Here is a 26,254-nt window from a genome sequence, read left to right as displayed (position 1 = left end):
CAGACCTATATCATTGACGGCGGTTTGCAGTAGGGTTTTGGAGCATATACTGTATTCAAACATTATGAATCGCCTCGAAGGGAACGATCTATTGATACGTAACCAGCATGGTTTCAGAAAACGTTCTTGTGCAACGCAGCTAGCTCTTTATTCACACGAAGTAATGGCCGCTATCGACAGGGGATCTCAAGTTGATTCTGTACTTCTAGATTTCCGGAAAGCTTTTGACACCGTTCCTCACAAGCGACTTCTAATCAAGCTGCGGACCTATGGGGTATCGTCTCAGTTGTGCGACTGGATTCGTGATTTCCTGTCAGGAAGGTCGCAGTTCGTAGTAATAGACGGCAAATCATAGTGTAAAACTGAAGTGATATCACGTGTTCCCCAGCGAATAGTCCTGGGACCTCTGCTGTTCCTGATCTATATAAATGACCTGGGTGACAATCTGAGCAGTTCTCTTAGGTTGTTCGCAGATGATGCTGTAATTTACCGTCTATTAAGGTCATCCGAAGTCCAGTATCAGTTGCAAAGACATTTAGAAAAGATTACTGTATGGTGTGGCAGGTGGCAGTTGACGCTAAATAACGAAAAGTGTGAGGTGATTCATATGAGTTCCAAAAGAAATCCGTTGGAATTCGATTACTCGATAAATAGTACAATTATCAAGGCTGTCAATTCAACTAAGTACCTGGGTATAAAAATTACAAACAACTTCAGTTGGAAAGACCACATAGATAATATTGTGGGGAAGGCGACCCAAAGGTTGCGTTTCATTGGCAGGACACTTAGAAGATGCAACAAGTCCACTAAAGAGACAGCTTACACTACACTCGTTCGTCCTCTGTTAGAAAATTGCTGCGCGGTGTGCGATCCTTACCAGGTGGGATTGACGAAGGACATCGAAAGGGTGCAAAAAAGGGCAGCTCGTTTTGTATTATCACGTAATAGGGGAGAGAGTGTGGTAGATATGATACGCGAGTTGGGATGGAAGTCATTAAAGCAAAGACGTTTTTCGTCGCGGCGAGATCTATTTACGAAATTTCAGTCAGCAACTTTCTCTTCCGAATGCGAAAATGCCCAACTTACATAGATAGAAATGATCATCAAAAGGTTTAGGTGTTCGTTTTCCCCGCTCGCTATTCGGTAGTGGAATGGTAGAGAGACAGTATGATTGTGGTTCGATAAACCCTCTGCCAAGCCCTTAAATGAGAATTGCAGGGTGATCATGTAGATGTAGATGTACAATCACTACTCTTTAACCAGAATCCGGTCTCCGTACAGGCTGCACTATGCAACTCTCGCTTCCAGAAAATATTTAACCCACTCCCCACAGTCAACTGGCCATATCTCTCTCGTTACCTAAAAAATTCACCACGTTAACGGCTTACCAAGTACTCACTAGTGGAAAGTCACGGTACATATCCACTGACTCTTTCAAGTCAAACAGTACTCATACAAAAAGAAACTCAACTCAAACTGCGGTTAGCACCGATACAGCTAGCAGTAGCTATTCACATGTCACCTGTACTGAGAGTACCCAGTTCAGTCAGGCTCTTCTACACTGACTCTTTCCCAATAACAGTTCGACCACAACTCATTCAGTCCCTTGTAAAACAATTTAGGCACCATTTACTAAGAAAATTTAGAATGATTCCATTGCTTTTAACAATTAATTCCATTTCTGATGGCCTTCAACTCCTCTTATTGTGGCTGGCTGATATCAAAATAGTCTTTGCCACTCAAACTGCTCATGATGTTTGCACATGGTAAATAGCATCTCTGCAACTCACATCTGAATTTTAGCCGTGCAGCAGCTGTTGTACACTACGGCATATGGTTTGAAAGGACACATAGGCAACACATAATGATAACATCAAACACACGTTCGATACATCTTGAGTACAATCTGACTACTGTGACAATATGTTAAGATGAAACAGACTACCATGGAGACATTCATGTAATATAGTTTCATTTTGGCCCATCACGTGATATCAGAGAATAATTAGCAACCAATCAGTTTCAGTCTCGTGAGCAAAGCAAGCAAATTGTACATGCTACTGTATATGGTTTAATAGGAGGTATACTGTGGTGTGCATACTGTAAGACCTTCGGTACACACACCAGCAGATTATTTGACTTGTCGCTCTAAGAAAGTAGGCGAGTGTCAGCAGTATGTGTCGTGGTCTTATCGTGGCGTGTTTATCTTCTGCCGTTAGGTCAGACGATAGAAATGCCACTTGCATGCTTAGAGTAGCAGATTGACGGTGACCAACTTTAACCAGAACTTGATTAATTTTCACACACATTTATTAAAATAATAAAAAGTGTAGACATTACATAACTTGATTCTGGATGCTGTTTACAACTGACAATCTGAAGTTCCTTTAGTCTTGGTACATTAATCGTATTCTCACATATCTCTGATACTTGACAAAGTATCTATTCATTTATCTTCATGGCTAAGTACAGGAATATGGTAATCTTATTAGGCGCAGACTGAAACTTGCCTATAGACTGGTACAGACAGATGTAGACCTGGTACAGACTGGTGCAGACAAATGCAGACTGACTATCGGAGGTCTGTACACTCGTTTTAATACCTTGCACGTTCAGGTATCACTGCGCGAGTGTGATCCACGAGGAGAAACGGTTCTACGTTAGCAGTAATCTCATTGGCTGCGTTACATACTAATATGCGGATCGGCGGAAGCAGAATTTGGTCCGTCTCTAAGGCAGCGCCATCTCGTAGTGCGGAGACGGACGAGCGCTGCGAAATGGCGTTGTGCTTGATACAGGTCCCATGGTAAGTATTATGTTCACCAGTTTATATAATAAAGTAAGAGAGGTTACAAAGATATCTCCATACTCTGTCTAGAAGTGACGAATTCTGGGCACTATCGGAGTTAAATTGCGACATATCGGGGTCCAGCCACAGGTAGAAGTAACATTTGAAAATGGCGTAATGCAATCCCAGTTCCTAAACGCACTTGGACTAGATCAAGTGTATTTGGGGCCTATACATTTTGCACGAGAATGGCATGGTATTAGACTTCTCCATGCGTAAATGCTATCTGAATGTCGATAGCCAAAGAATCACCACATATCTGATAAAGGTAAATGTGAGCCATGGTAAGTACTGCCGAGGTTAAGTTAATCAAACTCAAGACCACATCCACGTATAACACATCTCCACAAAGTAGTCAAACTGGTGGCATAGAGAGTCAACCACTATTAACTCATCACAATCCAATGAGTTAAAAGAATTATTGTTTAAGTATGTACATCTCTCTAGTGAAAAATGTGCTATCATGAGTACCATGTAAATATCCAACCCCATGACATTCATTGCTTCAATACATATTCTATCTTATCGTCGAAAAAAGCAGCATTTAGTTGTGAAATAAAACAGACGCTACAGTGGCACATAACTGAACCATCAACGTTGTCTTATCGCAGTCTGCTGTTAGTTTGTACAAAACCTGGAGGTAATGTTCGTTTGGTTTTGGATGCAAGGGCTGTTAACTAAATTATCATTCCTGTACAAACTCACCCAGAGAGTTTGAAATAGCAATTACAGATATTTTTAGAGTTAAATTCCGCACTAGTATGATCTACATGGCGCCCTCTGGCAGGTGAGAGCCACTGAAGAATCTAGGAAATATACTGCTCTTATTTTTGCTGGTAGAAGCAATCAGTTCTGTGTCCTGCCATTTGGTTTAAATGTAAGCACAGGAGTACTGAAAACTGCAGTTCATATGATACTGGAGCCTGATGTACTTGACCAAGTTGATAATATACTAAAAGCTACATAGACACGAGAAAAACACACGCAGTTACTAGAAAAGACGCTACACAAATTTTCAAAGGAAGGAGTAACAGCTAATTTACAAAAATCTATATTTGTCGACGAGAAAGATAAATTTCTTGATCATTTCATCACCCCTAACTGGACAACACCTAACCCTGATAAGAAAAATGCCATCAAAAATTTTCCATACCCACATACTAAGAAACAACTTAATGCATTCTTGGACTTATGTTCATTTTTCCTTGGATTTGTTCCTGATCAACTGAACAGTTCAAACTTGCTAGGTCTTTTAAAGAAAACTGCACCATGGATCTGGGCAAGCGATTGTGAGACCAACTATGCTGCATTAAAAGAAGCCTTAGTACATTCCAATTTCTGCATCATCCTGAAATGAATTAATATTTCCGCTTACTTACTAATTCATTTTTTCTGGCTTAGGAGCTTCCCTATTTCAAATTCATGAGGAAGAAGGAGAAAGAAAAACGCGAGTCATAAGTTTTTCTAGTTACATAGTATCTGAATGTGGACTTATCCCGCTACTGAGCTGGAGACTTCAGCAGTGGTTTGGACATTTAGAAAATTGAACTAATATATATACGGTAAGCAAATTATAGTCTATTATTGTGACCACAAAGCGCTTAGTATTCTCATAACATGGAAGTTATTTAGCAAATTGGTCTTTGTTTCTTCAAGTGTACAGTTATGAGATAATTTACATATCTAGAAGGGATAACACTGTAGCAGATGCCTTATCAAACTTATCACAAAGTTTGTCCGAAAATGTGAGCTAATTGAACAGACAATTGATTACTGAGTACTGTTAATGCAAGACAGATACTATCATCGGTATTACTTAGACATGTGCAAGAAAATGGCTGAGTTACAGGATGCAAGATGCAGAAAACCATTATCAAAAGATAAAACACTGATTTCACAGAACCCAGTACACAGACGAAACCAGTACTCCATGACAGACAATGATGTTCTCTTCTACAGGCGAAATCCTAATTCTGGCACTTGGTATGTCTGAATTCATAGCACTTATGAAGATACCTTAATCTGGTGTATGCATAATGCTAGGGGGTATTACGGATCATCTCAGTACATATAGAAAACTAACTTACACTGCCGTTTTCCCAACATGAGAAAGCGGACACAGCAACTTCTAAAAACCTGTCTTTTTCGTCAAAAATCTAAACTAACTAACCAACGCAACTACTTCAGATAGTTTAAATGGACATTGCCAGTCCTCTTCCCTATGCGAGAGGCAGAGATAAATATGTCGTTACCCTATATGATAGTCGTTAAATCTGTCAAGTTCTACGCTACAAAGGCGACAGCTGCGGCTTCTATCATTAAGAAAATGGTAAGTCATTACATTCCATCAGTGGGCAACCCTGTTGAGCTGTTAACCGATAACGCATAAAACATTACTTGTCACACTTGGTAAACATTCCTACTATATAAAAAAAAACAAAAAAACAGAGAGAAATCCGTGTAGACGTGTCTTTACAGAGGTGAATAGATTCATTAGAATACATGCATACTACCATAGGCATGGAATACTTGGAGCTTTTTGAGCAGGAGATAGCCACTCTTCCTTTGCATGACACACAGTTTACTATGGCTGATCTGATAAGTAAATCTAGACAGAAAAGTGAATGGATAAATCCACTGCCCAGAGTATGCAGAGAAGAATGGTCCTGAGAGGAAAAGGTAAGGAAACTGTTAATTACGCCCACACAACATGCACGGTTACGTAAATTACGTAATGACAGGGAATTGTGACACATACGAACATACCATGTGGGAGACTACTTTGTTTTAAGAAAACACGGCAAGTGTTCGCTTCTGTCCAAGAAGAAATGAGATGTCAACTCCTTTGTGCTGGACGTTGTAGGACTGTTCCGATACCACAACCAAGAAGGTATCTTCCGGCCTATCTTAAAAGTGATAAAATATAGGGGGTTCGACTCCCACCAGGATTAATAGAAATATTTTCCTAACGATTGAGCCGACAATACTCACTCCTTTCAGGAATGTGTGCCTGAGGATCAGGGTAAATACCTAACATGTTGTAGGAAATGGGGGGAATGGGAGAGGGGAGAGAAAACGGCGTGTTATTGCACAGTGAAATACGGAGACACTTTGTTTCAACTGAAGGGAACAACTGCAAGAGGGGAAAAGTCGCAAGGCTCTGGTATCATGAAAGTGAAACCTCCTAAACTGCGTAAAGTACCGCTAAGAATTAACGTACAAAAAGAATTGCCGAAGAGCATAAGGAAGTTGGTTCTGAAAAGGAAAGATACATGAAGGCATATCATTGCAAGGCTTAGTCAGTCTGAAAGCAACCGTAAAATAAGAGACGTAACTGCAGCTACTGAACTGTACATTGTATATGGTAATACCGCAAGTAGTTGTCACGTAAGTTTAGTTTCAAGGAAACTTCAGGGAAACTTCTATGCCAAAGACAAAGTTCCAAATTATATACCAAGGCAGAAGTTTCAGAAATCACCTAATAGACTGTAAATTAATACAATTTGTAGGAAAGAAAAAAAGAATAAAGAGCTTAACTATAAGAATGGCCCAACTTTAAACAAGAAAATAGTTCATGTAACCAGCTCCCAACACTAACGAAGTTTTTCACCATGTAAAATTATTTTTTTTAGAATAGTGTAGAAGCCAATTAGATGCAAAATTAGGGACGAGTTTTTTAAAGAAATGTAGGATTATGGCGCAGCAGAATGATTTAATTGTGTAGGCTTAAAATTTTGTTAAAGTTCCACCGGGTGAGCTCAGAACGGAGTAGGTTGGAACTGTACTGATGTTTTTTATTATCGTGTACCACGAATACAACAGAAATGAAGGCACTGCTGTATTACTTAGCAAGGCACTGTGAGGTCAGTGGTTAGCCCACTGGACTCGCATTCGGGAGGACGACGGTTCAATTCCGCATCCGGCCATCCTGATTTAGGTTTTCCGTGATTTCCCTAAATCGTTCCAAACAAATGCCGGGATGTTTCCTTTGAAAGGGCACGGCCGTGCACGGCCGACTTCCTTCCCTAATCCGACGACCTCGCTGTCTGGTCTCCTTCCCCACACAACACAACACAACCCAACCCACTGTGAGGTCCACAGGAAAGCGCCACTACGAAGTCCAACGTCAACACAAAGACCGAGCTAGAGAGCCTGTAATTATTATCCAAGGCAAGAAGTACTGATGGATCCCGTAAATAGAGTCAAATATGCCCTTGCACTCAGAGACACTGCATCATAGGCGGGCCTCAAACCCTGTAAGTAACACAACTTTCGGAGCACAACACATTATGTTGCGCTGTCTTTCTACCAATGTTGAAGAACCAGAGAGAATGACAGTCTAATGAGTTTAAGTGAAACCGCGATGAGCTGACTGATGATGTCCCAGCTTGCTACTTGCTTGCTAACTTCTACACTGAGACAGCCAAATCTGAAGCATGCCACACCAGGGGTCTGCCATTGCTGCCCATTGGGTCACTGTTGAGCACCGAGCGAGGTGGCGCAGTGGTTAGACACTGGACTCGCATTCGGGAGGACGACAGTTCAATCCCACATCCGGCCATCCTGATTTAGGTTTTCCATGATTTCCCTAAATCGTTCCGGGCAAATGCCGGGATGGTTCCTTTCAAAGGGCATGGCCGACTACCTTCCCCGTCCTTCCCTAATCCCATGAGACCGATGACCTCGCTGTCTGGTCTCCTTCCCCAAAACTGTTGAGCAGCCAAGCCTCCACCTCCTCTATTGGCATATTGTGGTTGATCTACGCACTGACCAGGCGAAGCGCATCTGCTCAGCCTCCTGCGAGCATCTTCCGCAGTCTTGGTCACTCCATGGTGGGTGGCCAAGACCACCTAACTTGTACACTTGGCTAATGGTAAAAAAGATCCTTCTACCTTGCCCGATTTAGGTTTTTTTGTTTATGTGATAATCATTCCCAAAAAAGTGATGAAAGCATAAGAGTTTGTCACATAAACTGCAACAAATGAATGCAACAGTTTCACCAACGGACAGATAGTAATTGTCTGAAAATAAAACTTTCCACACGAGGAAAGACTTGAACCAAGGACCTCTCGTTCCGCACCTCCTCACGCTAACCACGGGACCACGGCGTTCCTGAGCTCACGCTATCCTTGATGTTGCCTATCATTCACATGGACTACTCAGTTTGTATATTTTGCTTAATTTTTTCATAGTTCCACACAACTTCTTTCTGTTTTCTCGATTGATCTGTGTTCAGTTTTTCAAGGGCTGTCCACTGTGCCAACTTATAACTAAATCTGAGAAGGGTGCTATGGGGAGTTCCCTTGTAAGGTAAATTTAGCGCACATCCTTGTGGAAGGCGGCTTCCTCGTTTAATTTTCCTCTACCAGGCGCATCACGTTACGCGACAGCATTTAAATCTCTTGTTAGAACAACAGAATATACCCTGAAGAGCCAAAGAAACTGGTACACCTGCCCAGAATCATGAAGGGCCCCCGCGAGCACGAAGAAGTGTCGTCGCACGACGTGGCATGGCCTCCACTAATGTCTGAAATAGTGCTGGAGTGACATCATGAATCCTGCAGGGCTGTAGATAAATCCGTAACAGTACGAGGGGGTGGAGATATCTTCTAAACAACACGTTGCAAGGCATCCCAGATATGTTCAATAATGTCCATGCCTAGGGTTTGGAGGTCAGCGGAATTGTTTAAATTCAGTGCAGACTGATGATGTCGCAGCCTACTACTTGCTAACTTCTACAGTGAGACAGCCAAATCTGAAGCATACCACACGAGGCGTCTGCCATTGCTGCCCATTGGGTCACTGTTGAGCACCGAGCGAGGTGGCGCAGTGGTTAGACACTGGACTCGCATTCGGGAGGACGGCGGTTCAATCCCGCGTCCATCCATCCTGATTTAGGTTTTCCACGATTTCCCTAAATCGTTCCGGGCAAATGCCGCGATGGTTCCTTTCAAAGGGCAAGGCCGACTTCCTTCCCCGTCCTTCCCTAATCCCATGAGACCGATGACCTCGCTGTCTGGTCTCCTTCCCCAAAACAGCCCAACTCAACTGTTGAGCAGCCAAGCCTCCACCTCCGCTATTGGCATATTGTGGTTGATCTTCGCACCGACCAGGCGAAGCGCATCTGCACAGCCTCCTGCGAGCATTTTCTGCAGTGTTGGTCACTACATGGTGGGTGACCAAGACCTCTCTGCACTACAGCTGGCATCCTGGACTAGATTCGGCAACTTCCAACTGAGTGCGTCGCAGGGCTGCCTCGGACAACGCTGAGGGGATGTTGGTCACTGCAGTATGTCCACTGGGCTGCGCCTACCTTGCCCACTACCGTCACCAGCCACGAACGTAGCTGAGACACAGACTTGCAGCAGTCACGTCACAATGTGCTGACGTGTTGGTATGGTGTCAGCATTCCTTTGCAGCTCATGTGTTCACGCCCGGCTGAATGAGTCCAGCAGTAGACGCCCAAGCCGGCCGCGGTGGTCTCGCGGTTCTAGGCGCTCAGTCCGGAGCCGCGCGACTGCTACGGTCGCAGGTTCGAATCCTGCCTCGGGCATGGATGTGTGTGATGTCCTTAGGTTAGCTAGGTTTAAGTAGTTCTAAGTTCTAGGAGACTGATGACCTAAGATGTTAAGTCCCATACTGCTCAGAGCCATTTGATTTGTAGACGCCGAACCGAGAAGGACAGCTGCAGCAGGTTGTTCATACACAGTAATTTACCTCTGTTTCCGTTTATTTTTCCAAATACGTTTGCAAAGAAAGGAACTCTACCTGTGTATTTTACTGTGTACACTAGCATTTACGGATTTACTCTAACGTAAATCTTAGCGCACATCCTTGTGGAAAGTGGCTTCCTCGTGTAATTTTCCTCTGCCAGAAGCATCACGTCACGCGACAGCATTTAAATCTCTTGTTGTTGTAGCCGAGGAATAATGTTGTGAACAGCACTGTAAATTATGTCCGGAGTTATGGTGAGGCATTGGCGTCGGATGTTGTCTTTCAGCATCCCTAGAGATGTCTGTCGATCACGATACACTTGCGACTTCAGGTAACCCCAAAGCCAATAATTGCACGGACTGATGTCTGGGGACCTGGGAGGCCAAGCATGACGAAAGTGGCGGCTGAGTACACGATCATCACCAAATGGTGCGCGCAAGAGATCTTTCACGCGTCTTGCAATATGGGGTGGAGCGCCATCCCGCATAAACATCGTACGTTCCAGCAGGCGTTTATCAGTCAGGCTGGAGGTGATGCGACTCTGTTACATATCGGCGTACCTCTCACCCGTCACGGTAGCAGTTTTGCTGTACAGCGCGATGTGTCAGACATTTTGTGAACTTCGTTTTTTTTTTTGTTCTAATAAAACCTGATGTCATTCCAAGTATGTGTGTCAATTTTTACCTCTCTATCTACATTATTCCGTGGTTTACTAAGTTTTCAAATTTATACTAACTTTTTGATCAGCCGGTATTTAGAGATAAAGCTCAATCAGTGACGTCTCCAGATGTGCACTGGTCCACTCACCGTCACTCTTCGCTCGCCCTCCTGATTACAATGCGATCCCAGTCCTAGGTCGCTGCAGTAGGTTCTGCCTGTATGCGAGTGATGGACGCACATGTTTATGGCATAGAGCTGGTAAGCTGCCTGTTCCAGAGTGCATTCGCCCACACACAAGGTTCGTGGTGTGGGCAGCCATCAGCTACAACTCTGGATCCCATTTGGTGTTTCAGCAGGACCAAGTAGCCAGAGCCTGCTATGTAACACACGCTGTTACTGCCGTGTTCCTGCCTCTTCTTCAGCATAAAGGTGACGTGCTTTTTGAACAGGAGAACGCACGTCCTCATACAGCTGGCGTGAAGCTACATGTCCTTCGTGGTGTACAACTGATCTCGCCAGCAAGAGAAATTATCTGGGAGTACGCATTACGAGTTATTTAAATGGAATGATGATGTAAAGTTGATCGTCGGTAAAGCAGATGCCACACTGAGATTCATTGGAAGAATCCTAAGGAAATGCAGTCCGAAAACAAAGGAAGTAGGTTGCAGTACGCTTGTTCGCCCACTGCTTGAATACTGCTCAGCAGTGTGGGATCCGTACCAGATAGGGTTGATAAAAGAGATAGAGAAGATCCGACAGAGAGCAGCGCGCTTCGTTATAGGATCATTTAGTAATCGCGAAAGCGTTACGGAGATGATAGATAAACTCCAGTGGAAGACTCTGCAGGAGAGACGCTCAGTAGCTCGGTATGGGCTTTTGTTGAAGTTTCGAGAACATACCTTAACCGAGGAGTCAAGCAGTATATTACTCCCTCCTACGTATATCTCGCGAAGAGACCATGAGGATGAAATCAGAGAGATTAGAGCCCACACAGAGGCATACCGACAATCTTTCTTACCACGAACAATACGAGACTAGAATAGAAGCGAGAACCGATAGAGGTAGACAAGGTACTCTCCGCCACACACCGTCAGGTGGCTTGCGGACTATGGATGTAGATGTAGATGTAGAAGAGAACCAAATCTCTCGCCAGTTGAACACGTATGGCACATGATGAAGCGTGGCTTACTCGTTCTCCAAAGTCTCCAAGAACTATTGCCGAAATGCAACAAAAGGCACAACATTCTTGGGACAGCCTCTTACAGGATGCCACTGTCCCTCCGTGGTCGTTTCTCTTCACTCCTCTTCGAATCTGCCTGGCCTTTATTTGCAGGTAAGACACTGATCTGTTACCTTTCTTGACCCTGTTCTCGTCGATGGTGTAAAATGCTTTTGTTGTAAACACACGAGGACCTATACCAACTCTCTTCAGCACTTAAATTCTGCCATTATTTCCGATATTGTAACATAAACATGCATCGTAGACACCTATTTTGAGCAGAACGTCCTTTTTGAGCATCTAATCCAAATTGAATTATTGAGGCTTTCATTTGCATTTTGTGTCTTTCCGTGACGACACTTCCTCTATAAATCAGGGTTTGCTAGGAACCTGAATGTGGGCTTAACTGCATTCATAACAGGTTCTGGTAATGAGTCTTTATGTGAATACGTCTCACCTCTGTTATTGAGCCTACACCAATCATGTTTCGGACACAGATTGTGCATTGGTGTTTGATCAGTGAATAGTTAGCGGAAAAAAAATTATCCGCGTAGCACGCCTCATTGCCTCTAAATTACGTATGTTTTTCCTGATAGTGTTTTTCCATCACCCAGTATCTCGACTTCCACGTAAAGCTTTGCGAATTCAACCTTCCACATTCTAATATGTGTTAGTATTCTCAAAACATAAATAAACCACATGCAAGAAAGTTTCCAGGCAAAGGCATAGATGCCAGCCAAGGTTATCGAAAGAAAATAGCCTTCAAGCTGACAAAAATTCTGCTGAAGCAAGCAGTTTCCCAAATGTCGGGAAAGGTGGCAATGGCGGCTGAAATGTGTATTCTTATAGGACGACTATCCAATGAATTCCACCCAATAATATCCAAATAGCAGACTCAGTACATAATTTATTAAATTGCCAATACTAAACTCTTTTAAATAACAACAAATTCTTATAACTTACAAAACTTAACATATGGTTAAAGAGAGAGCTTTAAAACCAATAACGACGGCTTGCCATCATAAAATCAAGAACTTTATAATAGTGCTTTTAGAGTTTATCCAAAAGACAAAATCCAATAATAAGTTAGCCTGGCATTACAATTTAAACTGATTTATATAAAAACCTTTGAGGAAGATAATGGCACTTGGCATAATAAAATGAAAGAAACGCACACATAACCAATAAATATAATAACAAAATAACAATTTGATACAACTAAAGGGCGAGGGCAACTCCCAATGCAATCACAGATGAGCGAGCTCTCAACACTTCAGAGCCTTCCCACTACAAACCTTCCCCGAAATAAACCGCTGATAGCTCTCCGACATGCCTCCCACAACTGCCCATCGCTTACGCACCTTGGTTATGTTCTGTAACACACGACAGATAATATCAACACAAGATAAAATTCAAAAATACAGTACAACATTTTGACAGCACATGATAACCACAGCGCCGTTAACTCGGGCGCTCTTAATAAGTGCCGGAAGCCAACACACACAAATCTCAAACAATTGTCGCTTCCTAAAACGAAACAATAAAAGCCAAGCGCACATGAATAGTCAAACCACAGTCTTAGAATTGCCTTAACGACACCAGACGCGACTATTCCACCAAGTTAATAACACAGTAAAAAACATACAGAACATACCACTAAATGCTGTTGCACAACCAAATTGACTAGATCATGTTGTTCAGGTCCTAGAGACCACATATAACAAGCAGCAGTAATTCACTATGTATATGTTGTACAAAACCGCCCTTCATAGGCAGACTTTACCTAACACATCGACTGCCGAATGTACCGCACATGAACGCAAATCCGGGCAGGACTTAAGTTCAGCAAATAAATTAGTACCAACAAATATCGTAACGAGCAACACACACAGCAGAAAGTTCCAACAACACCGTCCCACATTAGAAAAGTTCAGAAACCGTTGCTGGAGCTTCCAGGGGAAAATCTGAAGATCCAACCGAGCCCACACCCTAACCTGGCAGACGACTCCAAAATTCAGCAACTAGTTGTCTCCGGAAGAACGCCGACTCCAATGAATCACCACCGCATGGCCAGCACAGCGGCGAGTCACCTCCGCCTGAGACCACTCTGCTCATACCGCGAGGCACAACAACCTTAGCGCTAGCCACAAGCAGGTCAGGCAGAGCGAACTTCACGTTCCGTGCAGTTCCCGGAAAACCGACTACCCTCTCGCTTTCCGCCGGCCACCGCAAACACACGCCAGCGACGTCATAGCAAATAGGCTCCGGAGCGCCACCCGCACCTGGACACCCAACTATAATCGATTACAGCTCGCACTCTGAACAAGATCACAGGTTAGCGGCGAACGCCATAGCAGCGGCCAGTGCAGAGTTAATCAGTTTAACAATTTACAGGCATTTCTAAGGCTCCTATCACGACAAAATTCACGCATAACATAGATTAAACTTTCTAGATCAAGAAAATAATATTTTAAAAAATCGATTTTTTGGACCAAAATCCATTACATTATTATATATGGTGCCACATTTGCGGCCCGGTGCTCCACTGAGCTGTTCCACCATATCTCCTGACTTGATAGTCCACAAGTGACCTGTATTAAACTGTTCGTGTCAACTTGCAACCTCAATCTGCTGAGTATGTTATGTGAATCATTTACACAATTGGAAAATCATCTTCAGTCACACAGCACTTTGAAAGTCGACTTCACAATTCTTACAGTGGTTGTGAATGTGACAGCCATGTCTCGAAGACTTCTGATGTCTAGGAACCTGTAACAATTCTCGTTTCACTATCCGTCGATGACCCTTAAAAATTACATTCGTGAACTGCAAATATCTGTAGTTACCCCGGATATAGCGCTAGCTAAGGAAGTTACATACAGTAGCCATATGGCAATATCTTCTCTTCTTTGCCTGCTATCATCTGCGAAAATGTCGTTTCGATTTCTTAAACCGTTTATGGGATGCAAGGATATTCTGAACATTTCATTCCCACTACATCGCCTAGGCGTGCAAGCGTAGCGGAGTACGCTATATACAATTCATTTTTTCGAGAATGGAGTGAGTTATAAAACCCATCCAAAGTTTAACCCTCCTACTACCAGGATTCTTTTCTATCACTGAGTGGCAGTGGAATGATAGTGACCTTAAGTTATTTACACGGGATATACTGACAGTATTTCATTTCTTTTAATGAACTGACATAAGAACATATATTACTGAATTGAGCATGTGCATATGGGTTTTAGAAGTTGTCTTTAACCTATATGTTAATCACCCTTGAATTTGAAACAAGGCGAAGGACAAAAGAAAATCGTCTTCTGCATTTTTCTACGTATTTTTTTCGCTACAAATGTTACCAGTTCAAGAAGAACTACTCTTCTTTTGTAGTCGTTTTCTTTCTTCCAATCAAGATTTAAGTCTAGGCAAATTGCAAAAATCCACAATACACTATTGGCCATTGAAATTGCTACACCAAGAAGAAATGCAGATGATAAACGGGTATTCATTGGACAAATATATTATACTAGAACTGACATATGACTACATTTTCACGCTATTTGGGTGTGTAGATCCTGAGAAATCAGTACCCAGGACAACCACCTCCGACCTTAATAACGGCATTGATGCCCCTGGCCATTGACTCAAACAGAGCTTGGATGGCGTGTACAGGTACAGCTGCCCATGCAGCTTCAACACGATACCACAGTTCATCGAGAGTAGAGACTAGCGTACCGTGACGAGCCAGTGGCTCGGCCACCGAGATCTGGAGAATGTGCTGGCCAGGGCAGCAGTCGAATATTTTCTGTATCTAGAAAGGACCGTACAGGATCTGCAACATGCGGTCATGCATTATCCTGCTGAAATGTACAGATTCGCAGGAATCGAATGAAGGGTAGAGCCACGGGTCGTAACACAACTGAAATGTAACGTCCACTGATCAAAATGACATCAGTGCGAACGAGAGGTGACCGAGACGTGTAACCAATGCCACCCCATACTATCACGCCGCGTGGTACGCCAATATGGCGATGACGAATACACGCTTCCAATGTGCGTTCACCGCGATGTCGCCAAACACGGATGTGACCATCATGATGCTGTAAACAGAACCGGGATTCATCCGAAAAAAAATGACGTTTTGCCATTCGTGCTCCCAGGTTTGTCGTCGAGTACACCAGCGCAGGCGCTCCTGTCTGTGATGCAGCGTCAAGGGTAACCGCAGCCATTGTCTGCTAGCTGATTGTCCATGCTGCTGCAAACGTCGTCGAACTGTTCGTGGAGATCGTTGTTGTCTTGCAAACGTCCCCATCTGTTGACTCAGGACGCGAGACGTGGCTGCACGATCCGTTACAGCCGTGCGGATAAGATGCCTGTCATCTCGACTGCTAGTGATACGAGGCCGTTGGGATCCGGCACGGCGTTCCGTATTACCCTCCTGAACCCACCGATTCCGTATTCTGCCAACAGTCATTGGATCTTGACCAACGCGAGCAGTAATGTCGCGATACGATAAACCGCAATCGCGATATGCTACAATCCGACCTTTATCAAAGTCGGAAACGTGATGGTACGCATTTCTCCTCCGTACACGAGGCATCACAACAACGTTTCACCAGGCAACGCCGGTCAAATGCTGTTATGTGTATGAGAAATAGGTTGGAAACCTTCCTCGTGTCAGCACGCTGTAGGTGTCGCCACCGGCGCCAACCTTATGTGAATGCTCTGAAAAGCTAATCATTTGCATCTCACTGCATCTTCTTCGTGTCGGTTAAATTTCGCGTCCGTAGCACGTCATCTTCGTGGTGTAGCAATTTTAATGGCCAGTAGTGTAATATCCAAAATATTATCAGATATAGCCATGGGCCGTCTTCTTGGCAGAAACTTTGTAGTGTAGGTTGTGTCTAATTTGTCCGTTGTATCTGTCTCGTAGTTCAACTGCTGTAATATTCTCATGTTGTTCTTATGCATCATGTAATGCACTTACCCATTGTTCAAATACAGTGTGAGTCACGAGGTTTTACTCCGGTTGCTGGAGGTTATTCCTTAGGTTATTTGGAACAAAAAATGTAAATACAATAACGTGATCAGATCTATAATTAAGGAGCTACAACAGAGTTCCGAAACATGCCACGGTGTATGGAGCTCTACACTTGTGTTCATAGGACACAGGACGAGTCTTAGGTTGACAAGTACAGCCAGTGGTACGTTTGCGTAACAACCACGTTGTTGATACTGCAGTCACAGTATACTGTTATTGTCTTCTGTGTACAGCACACTATGCGATGCTGTACAAGTTTTCATCCCAGGAGTTTGGAGAGATGGTGTACATTTTGGGCTTCTGTGATGATAATGCGAAAGCTGCTGTTTCCGAGTATCACCATCAGTATCCTAATCGTAGGATTACGAGTGCCAAAACATTTACTGGAACATATGGAACATTGCTGGGAACTGGTACTCTCTTCAGTATTCGTATTCACTTCGAGATACATCGTGACGTTCAAGAAGAGGAAAATATTCTTAATTCAGTAGAGCGCTGTCCGCGTTCAAGTACAAGACGCCTAGCTACCCAACTGAACGTTTCATAATTACATGTAATAACACCAAACTGTCAATTACTCTTTCTAGCATCGCTAAAACTGTCTTCACAGGTGGGCTATATAGCCTTTTACCGAAAGATTTTATATCCTTGATCGAATGATTGTATCAAACACCTTGGCATAAAGTACCAAATACAATATTCTATGCATCGTCTTCAATAACCATAGTCTCGCTCATCCCAGTCTTGCAAGTAGTTACGAATGCCCATAATAATTGGTTTTACAGTTACCACTTTAAGCGTTGTAATCCAATTGCTGACTCCATATTTGGTTGCCAAAATGCCGTACTTATTTCTTGATTAACCTGCTTTCCACGACACAAACGGTAACTAAAAATAGTTTCATACGACGTTAGTGCATCCTTTCATATGCCTGAAAATGGTCGCAGTCAGCATTACGATACATTTGCCATCGATGACTTCTACATGGTTTGAGAACTAGCAGTGCATTCGAAAGTCATGGATAATACATAACCGGTTACTGGTTATTGTTTCATGAAGGAATACAGGTTTTATGGAAAATGCTACAAATGGCAAACTGGCCAAAACAATAATTTAGCTTTATCATTTGCTGAGAGTCGCCACAAGAAAACTGAATTCAAGTTTTAACTTTTCCCTAACATAAGGCTGTTTGCAGAGAGTAATAGAGATGCACACACAAATGCATCACAAGTGCTAGGGGCTATATTAAACAAATATTCTGGCAATAAATAAGCAACTGATCTACGTAATGAAAGATGACGTTATTTGCTGTTGGTCTCCATTAACAAGAATCACAATTCATCTCTGTGTTGATACAGTGCTTCACTGTAGTCTACTCTGTATAGGCCTCTTCATCTCTACATAAAAGATGCATCCTACATCCATTCTAATCTGCTTACCGTTGGCAAGCCTTGGCCTCTCTCTACAATTTCGCCTCCGTTACCAAACTGTCGATTCCTTGGTGTCTCATAATATGTCCTATCAACTAAATGTAAATGTCGTGTGACTAGGGCCTCCCGTCGGGTAGACCGGTCGCCGGCTGCAAGTCTTTTGATTTGACGCCACTTCGGCGACTTGCGCGTCGATTGGGATGAAATGATGATTGTTTAGGACAACACAACACCCAGTCCCTTAACGGAGAAAATCTCTGACCTAGCCGGGAATCGAAGCCGAACCCTTAGGATTGACATTCTATCGCACTGACCACTCAGCTACCAGGGGCGGACTCTTGTTAACTAACCCTTCTTTTAGACAAGTTGTACCATAGTTTCCTCATCCTCCTGTGTTTAATTCACTACCTCTTCTTTAGTTATACAATCTTGTATCTAATCCTCAGCATTCTTCTTTATCACCACGTTTTGAAAGTGTCCACTGTCTTCTTGAGAGAAGTGTTCATCGTCCATGTCTCACCTATATTCAAGGCTACACTCTACACAAATACCTTAATAAAATACTACCCAACCATTAAAATTTATATTCAGTGTGAAAAAATTATCTTTTTCAGAAACTATTTTCTTGCTATTGACGGTCTGCTGTTTATATCCTCTCTACTTCCGCCTTCTCAATTACTGCTTCCCTTTCAAGTCACTGAAGTCTTAGAACTGCAGTCGGTTTCCGTACAAGTTGTAGACAATCTTGTGTCCCTGTGTTTTATAGCTGATACCTCCAGAGCTTCAAAGAATGTCTTTCAGTTAAGATAGTCAAAACGTTTCTCTAAACATGCAAATGCTATAAACGCAGGCTTGCCTTTCTTCAGTCTGTCTTCTTAGCTAAGTGGTAGGATCAGTACTACCTTACATATCCAGACATTTCAAAGAAGCTAACGTTTTGCTCATATATGTATAACCCCCCTCTCCTCTCTATATATTCCTTCCACCCTCTAGCCTCCTGTTATTTGCTTGGTTCTGACTTGCCAAATGAGCTCATGACAGTTGCTTCTCCTTTGAGCAAAGTTATCTTTCTGCTTTCTTGTTTAATGTAGGCACCTATGTCTTTCAAGTGCTAAATCGCTGTTGCGATTTTGGACTCTCTGCCAACGTCATTTTTAGACATCTCTATTCCCCATGGCCTACTTTATTTGCTGCATTTTTGTATTTTGCCCTGCTGTAAAAAAAAAAAAAAAATGGCTCTTAGCTCTATGGGACTTAACTTCTGTGGTCATCACTCGCCTAGAACTTAGAACTACTTAAACCTAACAAACCTAAGGACAGCACACACCTCCATGCCCGAGGCAGGATTCGGACCTGCGACCGTAGCGGTCACGCGGCTCCAGACTGTAGCGCCTAGAACCGCTCGGCCACCCGGGCCGGCGCCCTGTTGTCAATTAAATTGAATTTATCATATTTTATCCAAGGATTTATACTGTACCTTTTTCACATTTACTTCCTCTGCTGCATTCACCAATTCTTCTCTCGAAGATATCCATTCGTATTTTAGTCGATTCCTTCCCGTGTTTCAGTCAGCCATTGCCTGACAGTACCTTTACGATTATGACAAAATTCTAGGTCTTAACTTATTAAGGTTCCTTCTTCTTTACGTGCACCGTTTACTGTATCTTTAGTTGTAAACTGCAGTTCGTAAACAATAAATCATTGTTGGTCTGGAATAGCACCGGGAAATGGAATTTTAAGTCTGGTTTCGAAAAGTCTGTTCCAAATATGTATTATTCTTTCATGACTCTTAAGCAACGTGTTGGTGATAATTACCTTATGCTCTGCGTAAAATTCTATCAGGTGGCTTCCCCTCTCATCCCTTCCTCCAAGTCTATGTTTTCTATTTTCTCTTGTTATACTGTATTCCAGATTCTGGTCGTATTTTAAATTTTTGTCTCGCCTGAATAATCTCTTTTATCGTTCATTGTTTCAATCTGTTCATCACCTCTGGTGTAGGTACGCATGTAAACTTGTACCACTGTGATTTGAGTGTTAGAGTTATGTCTATCTGGGTAATGATAATGTTAATGGCTGTTTGGAGATGGAGCTGAGTTTGGGATACTATTTCATTAGTAGTTTCAATAGCTAACACTCACAGAGTGTTTAACATAGCAAATATTGACGATTAACTGTCAGACATTTTCAGTTATAAATAAATGACTATTAGATAGCAGGTGATCTACTATCATTATAGTAAACTGCGTTTAGGTACTGCAATTTGCAGTACTAAAAGCTGTTATGAAAGCAATCTACTTCTACATCTACATCTCCTATATCTTTCCGTACGAGCTCTGATTTCCATTATTTTATCGTGGTGATCGTTTCTCCCTATGTAGGTCGGTGTCAACAAAATATTTTCGCATTCGGAGGAGAAAGTTGGTGATTGGAATTTCGTGAGAAGATTCCGTCGCAACGAAAAACGCCTCTCTTTTAATGATGTCCAGCCTCAATCCTCCATCATTTCTGTGACACTGTCTCCAATATTTCGCGATAATACAGAATGTGCTGCGCTTCTTTGAACTTTTTCGTGTACACCGTTAGTCCAATCTGGTAAGGATTCCACACAGCGCAGCAGTATTCTAAAAGAGGACGGACAAGCGTAGTGTAGGCAGTCTCCTTAGTAGATTTGTTACATTTTCTAAGTGCCCTGCCAATAAAACGCAGTCTTTGGTTAGCCTTCCCCACAACATTTTCTATGCGCTCCTCCCAATTTAAGTTGTTCGTAATTGTAATACCTAGGTATTTAATTGAATTTACGTCTTTTAGTTTAGAATGATTTATCGTGTAACCGAATTTCAACGAATTCCTTTTAGCACTCACGTGGATGACCTCACAATTTCGTTATTTAGGGTCAACTGCTATTTTCCCACCAGTCAGATATCTTTTCTAAAATGTTTTGCATTTTCTTTTGATCTTCTGATGTGTTTATTAGTCCATAAACGACAGCGTCATCTGCAAACAACCTAAGACGGCTGTTCAGATTGTCTCCCTAATCGTTTATATAGATACGGAACAGCAAAGGGCCTATAACACTACTTTGGAGAACGCCAGAAATCACTTCTGTTTTATTCGATGACTTTCCGTCAATTACTACGAACTATCAACTCTCTAACAGGAAATCACAAAAAAAATGTTCAAAATGTGTGTGAAATCTTATGGGACTTAACTGCTAATGTCATCAGTCCCTAAGCTTACACACTACTTAACCTAAATTATCCTAAGGACAAACACACACACCCATGTCCGAGGGAGGACTCGAACCTCCGCCGGGACCAGCCGCACAGTCCATGACTGCAGCGCCCAAGACCGCACGGCTAATCCCGCGCTGCAGGAAATCACAAATCCAGGCACATAACTGAGACTATATTCCATAAGCACGCAATTTCACTACAAGCCGCTTGTGTGGTACAGTGCCAAACGCCTTCTAGAAATCCAGAAATACGCAATCGATCTGAAATCCATTGCCAATAGCACTCAACACTTCGTGTGAATAAAGAGTTAGTTGTGTTTCACAAGAACGATGTTTTCTAAACCCATGTCGACTGTGAGTCAATAGACAGTCTTCTTCGAGGTAATTCATAATGTTTGAACACAATATATGTTCCAAAATCCTACTGTATATCGACGTTAACGATATGGGCCTGTAATTTTGTGGATTACTTCTGCTACCTTTTTTGATGTGACCTGTGCAACTTTCCAGTCTTTGGTCACGGATCTTTCGCCGAGCGAACGGTTGTATATGATTGTTAAGCATACTCCGAAAGGAACCTAACTGGTATACAGTTTGGACCAGAAGAGTTGCTTTTATTAAGTGATTTATGTTGCTTCACTACTCCGAGGATGTTTACTCGGGGCGATCGGTTTTCTAAATGAGATAGTGAACAATCATGAACGGTCGTCAAGAAATCTGTTTATGGTCAAACAAGAAAACATGAATAATGAAATCTGTGAAAGAGTGCATTTTAAAGGAAATAAAAAACTGTTATGTCTTCACCCAAATTAGTGTATGTTCACGGCACAGTTAATCAAACGCACCGGGCGTTTCAGTGATGTGCGGACATTTGCCACGCCGGACATTTGCCACGATTTTCCCTGCTCCGAAGGGTTAGGTGCCTTGTCTCCCCTTCCTTCTCTTCGTCCTCGTCGCTTATTGAGCCTTTCAGCTGGTTTACTTAACATAGAACCAGACTCTCTTTGGATTTTGCGCCACATGTCTAGAGAGAGTTTCGTTGCGGAAACTATCAAGTGCATCTCGCATTGAAATCCGCACCAGATTTCGAGTCTCAGTAAAACTTCACCAATCTTGAGATTTTGCGATCGTCTAAATTATACGTGTCTTTTTCGGTGCTCCTGCAGCAGCTTATTGTGTACCATGGGGGATCAGTTCTGTCTCTTATTAATTTATTTGGTATGAATCGTGTTGATGCTATTTCTTTGAACATATGAACATATGGTCTTCACGTACATAGTTTGGGAAGATTGGAGACTGTCTCTTAGAAAGACGTCAACCGAATTTTTAGCTGCTTTTATAAATAGATATATTTCGCGCTTAGTTTTGGTGAATTTCTTTGTTACGGAATTGAGCCTCGCTACGACTGTGTGTTCACTAACCCCTGTATCCGTCGTGACGCTCAGGATTATTTGTGGCTAAGAGTTCAAGAGTGTTTTCGTAACCATTTACAATTTCAATGGCCTCGTGAACTAATTGTTCAAAATAATTTTATAAAAAGCATTTAGAACCATTATGGAAGTTGTTTTCTATCTACAAGAGGGTCTGAAAATGTATTTTTGTCACCATACGGTAGGCAGATTGAAGTCACTGCAAACTTCAGTTGTATGAGTAGCGTACCTATTTGTGGTGAGACACAAGTTTTCTTTTAACTGTTCAGCAACTGTTTCATCTGAGACCGGAGATCAGTAAAAGGAGCCAGTTATTAATTTATTCCGGTTTTCGAATATAACCTCTGCCCATACTAACTCACAGGAAGTATCTGCTTCAATGTCGCTTGTGAGCTGAAACATACATTACATTATTTTTCCTTAAGTTGTGCTTCTTGTTTCTAATGTAGTGCAGATAATCACAATTATGGCTTTTCCCTCCAAAACCTAGGATGCTTTCTCTGTGATCCTGTAAATACCAGAGCTAAACAATGTAGAACAACAACGTACGTTGCAAGCGTAGCATTCTGTATTACTTCATTTCCTTATTTCTAACATTTTAAAATTGTACGTCGACTTTAGATGACATGTCAATCACAGATGTTCTTATCGCTATTTAGTGAACGTATTTTCAGTCATGTTTTGAACACTGTTCAAATGGTTCAAATGGCTCTGAGCACTATGGGACTTAACATCTTAGGTTATCAGTCCCCTAGAACTTAGAACCACATAAACCTAACTAACCTAAGGACATCACACACATCCATGCCCGAGGCAGGATTCGAACCTGCGACTGTAGCCGTCGCGCGGCTCCGGACTGAGCGCCTAGAACCGCGAGACCACCGCGGCCGGCTTGAACACTGTCCCGTTGCACTTTATGAACTAATGTTTCGCCGCAAAGGATGTTGGATTTTAGAGAGTAAATTAATATGGAGTGTGTCGTTCTTCTTTTCAAACATTCACATTCCCATTTCCTCTTTCCTTATTGTCTTTTGGGCATGCAGTTGTAGTAATTAAAGTGGGCACTAATGCAGTGATCAGAAAGAAATGATCAGCATTCTCTTTACATCGTTCCTTTCTTGTTGCTCCCATGCCGATGGACTGTTTCTATCGCAATCAGTAAGCGTGAAAGGCAGCTACCCTACTGACAGAGGGATCTATATTTATACTTGGCACGACTAATTACATACTGACATAGTCGACGGCATTGCTTTCGTTTCCCAAACGTTATAAATATTTCGATTTCGGAAAAGAAGCTCCGTATTTGGCCAAGATGTCGAAGAAGAAGGTCCCTTACGTACTGGTTGTATCGAGTAAGATGTGACGACTGCGGTTTGAAAGCGGACAGAAGAAGCACGAGGAAGGGCGTCCCTTACCTGAGGGATCGCTACTCAAGCTACCTGGCGAAGGGGCAAGTGTGGCAAACGTTCTGCGTGGCAGATGTCCGGCATTCGTTTCAGTGGGGTCCCGTTCCATACCTCAGTGACGGTCCGTCACTGGCCTACCGCTAGAGACTGCCGTTTCCAAATGGGAACGCGAGCCGCCGCGACAACACGGGAAACATTAGCCGCTGCCTTTGGCGGGCGCCGCGCTGTAGGGGAATCCAAGCCCCTACCACGCCGTAGCGCGGAGGCGAGGCAACTGTCCCCCAATTGAAGTAGCTGATCGCCGCCATTTGCAGGCATGAATCCTAGTACTGGTGTTGTGATTTGACGTATATGAGACGCAACAAGAGCAAATTGAAGCACAAATTAAACACATGTTTGTTTAAAAAAGCACTGAGTATTCGAGTCTATTTTAAAAGTATACTTACATGAACAAAGTTTCCTAATTTCCCAAATACGTCTGCACAGAGACGCGAAATTTAAGAATGTAAGGCTCTTTCCTGACAAGGTGGAGCGAGTTTACATCGAGTTGTTTGCATTAGATAATTACATGAAACTTTTAAAGTAGCAGACAGTACGATTATTATTTAACTCACATAATTTTCCTGTCCTCCCCCCATGAACCATGGACCTTGCCGTTGGTGGGGAGGCTTGCGTGCCTCGGCGATACAGATGGCCGTACCGTAGGTGCAACCACAACGGAGGGGTACATGTTGAGAGGCCAGACAAACGTGTGGTTTCTGAAGACGGGCAGCAGCCTTTTCAGTAGTTGCAAGGGCAACAGTCTGGATGATTGACTGATCTGGTCTTGTAACAATAACCAAAACGGCCTTGCTGTGCTGGCACTGCGAACGGCTGAAAGCAAGGGGAAACTACGGCCGTAATTTTTCCCGAAGGCATGCAGCTTTACTGTATGATTAAATGGTTATGGCGTCCTCTTGGGTAAAATATTCCGGAGGTAAAATAGTGCCCCATTCGGATCTCCGGGCGGGGACTACTCAAGAGGATGTCGTTATCAGGAGAAAGAAAACTGGCGTTCTACGGATCGGAGCGTGGAATGTCAGATCCTTTAATCGGGCAGGTAGAAAATTTAAAAAGGGAAATGGATAGGTTAAAGTTAGATACAGTGGGAATTAGTGAAGTTCGGTGGCAGGAGGAACAAGACTTCTGCTCAGGTGACTACAGGGTTATAAACACAAAATCAAATAGGGGTAATGCAGGAGTCGGTTTAATAATGAATAAAGCAATAGGAATGCGGGTAAGCTACTACAAACAGCTTAGCGAACGCATTGTTGTGGCCAAGATAGATACGAAGCCCACACCTACTGCAGTAGTACAAGTTTATATGCCAACTAGCTCTGCAGATGACAAAGAAATTGAAGAAGTGTATAATGAAATGAAAGAAATTATTCAGATAGTGAAGGGTGACGAAAATTTAATAGTCATGGGTGAATGAATTCGGTAGTAGGAAATGGGAGAGAAGGAAAAGTAGCAGGTGAATATGGACTGGGGCTAAGAAATGAAAGAGGAAGCCGCCTGGTAGAATTTTGCACAGAGCACAACTTAATCATTGCTAACACTTGGTTCAAGAATCACAAAAGAAGGTTGTACACATGGAAGAAGCCTGGAGATACTGACAGGTTTCACATAGATTATATAATAGTAAGACAGAGATTTAGGAAACAGGTTTTAAATTGTAAGACATTTCCAGGGGCAGATATGGACTCTGACCACAATCTATTGGTTATGACCTGTAGATTAAAACGGAAGAAACTGCAAAAAGATGGGAATTTAAGGAGATGGGACCTGGATAAACTGAAAGAACCAGAGGTTGTAGAGGGTTTCAAGGAGAGAATAAGGGAACAATTGACAGGAATGGGGGAAAGAAACACAGTAGAAGAAGAATGGGTAGCTCTGAGGGATGAAGTAGTGAAGGCAGCAGAGGATAAAGTAGGTAAAAAGACAAGTTCTAGTAGATATCCTTGGGTAACAGAAGAAATATTGAATTTAATTGATGAAAGGAGAAAATATAAAAATGCAGTAAATGAAGCAGAAAAAGGAATACAGACGTCTCAAAAATGAGATCGACAGGAAGTGCAAAATGGCTAAGCAGGGATGGGTAGAGGACAAATGTAAGGATGTAGAAGCTTATCTCACTAGGTGTAAAATATATACTGCCTACAGGTAAATTAAAGAGACCTTTGGAGATAAGAGAACCAGTTGTATGAACATCAAGAGCTCAGATGGAAACCCAGT

This window comes from Schistocerca gregaria, chromosome 9 (genome assembly GCF_023897955.1).
Source record: "Schistocerca gregaria isolate iqSchGreg1 chromosome 9, iqSchGreg1.2, whole genome shotgun sequence".
NCBI lineage: Eukaryota > Metazoa > Arthropoda > Insecta > Orthoptera > Acrididae > Schistocerca > Schistocerca gregaria.
This window is presented reverse-complemented; position numbering follows the sequence as displayed.